The sequence below is a fragment of the Neomonachus schauinslandi genome, chromosome 7 (genome assembly GCF_002201575.2).
Source record: "Neomonachus schauinslandi chromosome 7, ASM220157v2, whole genome shotgun sequence".
Classification (NCBI taxonomy): domain Eukaryota; kingdom Metazoa; phylum Chordata; class Mammalia; order Carnivora; family Phocidae; genus Neomonachus; species Neomonachus schauinslandi.
This window is the reverse complement of record NC_058409.1, coordinates 110658786-110664785: the sequence shown is the minus strand read 5'-3', so window position 1 is coordinate 110664785 and position 6000 is coordinate 110658786.

Sequence of the window (6000 nt, the reverse complement as noted above, 5' to 3'; positions counted from 1 at the left end):
TTTTTCAAAACTTCGTCAGTGGTGCAATGATAAAATTCAGTTCAATTCCAGGACAAGCAATCAAACCATCCCCATTTGTGGCGGGGGGGGGGGGGGCGGATTTATCTTATCCTCTGCTTAAGTATCAAATTAATTGAAACCTTTCATTATCATAGCTTATCTAAAATTCACACTAAATCAATACACTCTTTCCCAAATACATGTGCATTTCTTACATCATAACCCTCATGAGTCATTAAGAATTTATTTACTATAAAAAAGATGGAACTCGACTCTCACGATTGCACTAACTGGAAATGATAGTACAAAGGAAATAATTCGGTACTTCACATTACCTAAAGAGGCACAACAGATGGCTCGCTCCCATAAGCTTTAGGAGTGTGGGAGATCAGAAAGGGAGTAGTTCTTAACTTTCACACTCAAAACTTCCTTTATACTTGCAAGTTAGAGAATGAGATGATCCCTGAAGTCTCAAGAAGGAGGAAGTTTCAGTTATCGGCAGTCTCACTGATATTAATATCTGGAGAGCTACCTTCATCTTTTCCTTACCTAGATCATTAGAGCCTTGGGGGGGGGGGATTCAATTTCTGTTCTACTCACTCTACAGCAATTTGGATCAGAATCTTTCCCAAAACATTTCCCCACTGAGCTCCATGCAAATTTAGCGAACTTTCTATTAGACAGTTATCACCAGAATGTCTCATAGTTTTCTCCACCTCAACCAGCTCTAGCCCAAGCTTATTTCCTTGTCTACCCTACTCCTTCTTTATGGTCATCTTCAAAATGTCCTCCTCTTCCTTCTCATGCGATGTGATTGTTTTTTACCATGAATTCTGCTTCCTGACTTCCTCTCGAATCCGTATCCTCTTTCCCTAGGCCCACTCCCTCAGTCTTCCGTCTGGCCCTTCTCCCCGTCCCCTGGAGAAGTGTAAGAGTTTCCTGAGTCTTCCCTGAGACCCTAACTCCTGTAATCCACTGTAACTCAGGCTGCACTCAGCCAGAAGCATCCTCCCTAAATATCTGCCATGACCCTTCCTTCTTCTGTGCAGGTTGATCCCATTCCTGGACCTCCCACAGCTAGCTTTCTTTGCTTACTCTTACCAGTTACTTTTCAGATGCTGAGAAGCTCTCTTTTTTTCATATTTAAAAAAAATGACTTTCTAGTTTTATATATCTACATATATAGTCTCTCTGGAATTCAACTTTAGAGGGTTTAGACTGCAATAATTATAAATAATGAACAATGGTGACATTTGAGATAAGGTGAGGCTAAAAATGTCAGTTATAGTGTTGATAGTGAGACCTTATTTCAAATCTGTGTCTGTATCTGATACACATAAAGGCATGATAGTATTGAACATTCCAAGATGAGTACTTTGTATAAAACCTTTTGCAAGCCCTGAAATTAATAAAGCCATTATAAAAGTTAAGGAGCAAGTGAGTGGGCAGAGGAGAAGGGGGGGGAAAGATTATTCTTACAGTTCTTTAGAAATGCAAATAAGAACATTGCCTGAACATCACTACCTGACTGATAAAATGTTAATCATGGAACAGGTATTTATTTAGAAACCTGTTCCAATTCCTAATTGAAAAAAGTTCTTAAATTCAACACAACCCTATTTGCTAAATGGTAATAAAACAAATTTCCAGAGAGAAAATAACAGGTCCTAACTGTCATAATACCGTCTCTAAAATTGGAGATAGTTCTTACCATGGTTTTCGAAATTAGAATGATAAAATAAAATGACTTTAAAGGCCTGGCAGGCAGATGGAAGTCCCTGACCAACTGGACTTGTGGCTCAGGAAGGTCACGGAACAGTTCAAAATGGCCTCTTTTCAGATAATAGGAATCAATGTTACTTTAGTAAGTTGGGGAGTACCCAGCCTCTGGAAAGGCATGCGAGTCAATTATTAAAAACCTGAACAAGACGTGGCACCTGGGTGGCTCAGTCGTTAAGCGTCTGCCTTCGGCTCAGGTCATGATCCCAGGGTCTTGGGATCGAGCCCCGCATTGGGCTCCCTGCTCTGCGGGAAGCCTGCTTCTCCCTCTCCCACTCCCCCTGCTTGTGTTCTCTCTCTCGCTGTGTATCTCTGTCAAATAAATAAACAAAATCTTAAAAAAAAAAAAAAGAGTAAGGTAAACAACTTTAAAAACCTGGACAAGCCAAACAAACGTATCTGCCTGTCTTCACCTTGAGAACCCCAAGTCTAAAAATGTCTAATAACAGACCCACTACAACACAGTTTGCATGAGCAAACTGTGAAGATCTCTGACATTGGGCAAACTTGGGTGAAAATGATGGCTTTACCTCTTCCTAGAAATGTGACTTTGGATAAAATAACGATCCGTCTCTGCCTCAGTGACTTCACATGTAATAACAGGGACGCTACAGATAAGTGTCTCGGTTTGGGCTGCTGTAACAAATTACCATAGACTGGGTGGCTTAAACAGCCAACATTTCTCTCTCCTGGTTCTGGAGTTTGGGATGTTCAAGATCAAGGTGTCAGCAGATGGGATGTCTGGAGAGACCCCAGTTCCTAGTGTACAGCCATCCATTTTCTCATTGTATCCTCTCAGAGTGGAGAGTAGAGAGCTCTCTGGGGACTCTTTTATAAGGGCACTAATCCCATTCACGAGGTCTTTACCCTCATGACCTAATTACCTCCCAAAGGCACCACCTCCTAACACCATCACATTGGGGGTTAGGATCTCATCATATGAATTTCGGGGGGACACAAACATTTAGTCCATAACAGTAAGGAACTCACAGAGGTCTCAGGATTAAATGAGATCATATAGGTCATGTATAAGCATCCGAACCATAGCAAACTATTCTTGTCAAAGGATCAAGGCAGCAAATAACTAATTTTACTAATTTCCCAGTATTGTCTAAACCCATTTTTCAGATTTAGACATGTTTAGTGAAGTAACATTTTAATCTAAATTATATACCCTTTAGAAAAGAGTTTGCTGTCTTTGGATAGTTAGAAAATAATTTGGAAAAAAAGCAGTGATTTTGTAAAGACTTGGGTTTTAGTTTCAGTTTGATCACTTTTGAGCTGTGTGGGCTTAGAAAAAAATCACTTAACCTCTCTGAAACCCTTTGTATTTCTTTTGTGTACTGTGCTTTGTGAGACTTCTAGTGCTTCAAGCCCCAGGCAAGGCTCCAGATAATGGAAAGGAGCTTTTGAAAGGAACTGCAAATAATTCTCAGGGTCAGTCATATGGTTCTTGAATCTCCTAACAGCTAATTCTCATTAGAAGGGACAAAAAGGTTCCACCTTGCAAAGATGGGATCCAGGTGACCTTTCACTACAGACTGTGCTCCAATCTTATTAAGCTCTGAGGATATTCTGATTGGACAGAAGCTATAAATCAAATAGATCTTATAAATTGTTTTGTGAAATTAGGCAACACCTTAGGGCGCCTAGGTGGCTCAGTCGGTTAAGCGTCCAACTCGTGGTTTCAGCTCAGGTCATGATATCATGGGTCATGGGATCGAGCCCTGCATGGGGCTCTGTGCTCAGCTCGGAGTCTGCTTGGGATTCTCTCCCTCTGCCCCTCCCCTCACTTGTGCATGCTCATGCACTCTCTCTCAAACAAATAAATAAATCTTAAAAAAAAAATAGGCAATACCTCAATCCCTGCCTAGCCATCATCCACTGATTTACACAGGTTCTGAGAAACTATCTAGAAAAATCTTCTTGCAATTTGTGATTTACATAAAGATGAGTGATGCCTGGGAGGACCCCAAAAGAACCAAGCTGCAGTGAGGGAGGCCAAGGTGTCCTAAGAGAAGGAACCAGATATGACAGGGTTGACTGGGCAAGAAAGAATGATTCAGGTGAGTGACAGTTTTGAGAACGTGGAACAGTTGATATGGACATTCATCAGTACTCAGCCCTTCTGTGCGCCCCTGGAAGATTCGTCCTGAGAAGCGGAGAAGCTGCAATGCTGGTTTCTGAAATACTTCTGCCTCGAGCAAGTCTACTATGGGACCCACTTTGATCAAGTAATACACAGAATGCACATTCCTCTCACTTTACATGTCTAATAACGTTGACTTTCAGTATCAAGAGGCTCCTCTGGTAAAACAGAGTCAAGGTGCAGGCTTTGAGTCCCGGGGGCTAGGCATCCGGCAGGATATGATTCAGATTAGCGCCTCAGTGGAACGCTACAGCTGGAGGCTGCCAAAGCTCAGCTTGGGAAGCAGAACAAGTTCAAGCTCACTTTCAGTAATTACCAAATACCCCAAAACACTTGGACAACGTGAACTGAGCAAAAGACAGCTTCCTGCAGTCAAGCTGATGGAGACTCAGAAACACCAAACTCCAGATGTTTATGTTCATGCCATCACATATGAGGTCACAGGATGTGAAGCCCAATGCATCAGGTCCCCGAGCTCTAAGTTCCAGAAGGAACCAACATTATAGGGAAGAAGCTATAACTGTTATTGGCCACTTTCAGGCACTCATCTCAAGGTAGAAGGTAGAAGCCTGAAAACGACATTTTCCATACTTCCTCTCCGCTTTTCAAAGGGAAGGCTCACAATGGGAAAGTGGATCACATGAGGGAAAAAGAACCATTTCTATCCAGGATCCGGAGGTGCCTCCAGCAGTGAGAGCGTAGCCAGTGGTTCCTTAAGCAACGTGTATGATGTTATAGCGCTTCCTGAAAATCCGTGGCAGGAGTGCAGCTCATAGAGTGAACAGCCCCTGCCTCCTACCCTTCCAGGGAGCTTTGTGACCAATTCCCTGCATTAAACCTCCCTTTGCTTGAAGTAGATACAATAGTTTTCATTTTCTGGACTGGACATTGACAGATACAAAAGCAGAAAGAAACAAGTCAGAGGTGTTTTCCTCTAAACAGAGAGAATCAATCAAAGGATTAATTGCATATAAAGGAAAGCTGACTATACTGCATAGAGCACAAGACTAAGAGTCAAAGAGATACAAGACTAAATCCTAGATCCTCCAATTCCTGAACAGGAATGTGCCTAAGTTCATGGGACCTGCAGAGTCAAGAGACAACAGTGCTGGACAGACTATAAAAGAGCAGTGGTCTCATCCCAATTAGGCCACCGATCAGCCTCAACATTGAGGGTCTCCCAACACCTTTAGAAAGCACAGTTTCCTCGCCAGAGAATGGGCCCAATCAGGGACAAATCATCAAAAAATCTAAAGGTCGGCCAATTAAATGGATACCGAATTTAAGCAATCAAGAAACGTCTAGACTGCAGTAATTGATTAGCAGTCCTCGGAGCAATAAAAGCCCACATCTCATGATTATTATGAGGACTGAAGATATGTATAGCAATTGCTCGATATGGACCATGTGTGAGATACTGTATTAAGAGCTTCACCTACTCTACTTCCGATCCTCATAAAAACTCCATTTTCAGATGTCCAAACAAAAGGCTGAGAGAGATTAAATAATCAGTTCAAGGTCATACAGCTAGTAAGTGGGGAAGCCAAGACTTGAACCCACATCATTCCGTTTCCCGAAACACCACTCTCCCGGCATCCTGCAGTGTTCTTTGCTGAAATCATCCCGGTGCCCATATTTTGGAAGCTGTGGAGTGTGATATGCACAGTAGAAGACTGCTAGCTTAGCTCCACAAGAGCAAACTCTTACACTGCAAGAGCCCAGTGCTTTAGAAATGTAAATGTGTCATCCTCTCTCCACCCTTGCCACGGTCTCTAGCTTGATGTCCCCTGTGACCCCACGAGGCACAGGGACTTCCACCACAGGGTAAGTTCCAGTTAATATTTGCTGTGCTCCTGATCTAATCAAAAGACTAACTGAATTATCACCATTTTATCAGTCAAGCAATAAAGTTGAGTATTATTCCCATTTACATTTCTAAAGCAACATAAAAATAACCCCTTTCAAATGGTTACCCACTCACTTTCTCCTTATATGCTAATGCATGCCACAATTTCAAAATCTGAAGAGAGATTTCCTGCAAAACATTTCACGGCCTTAAAGTTTCACATATT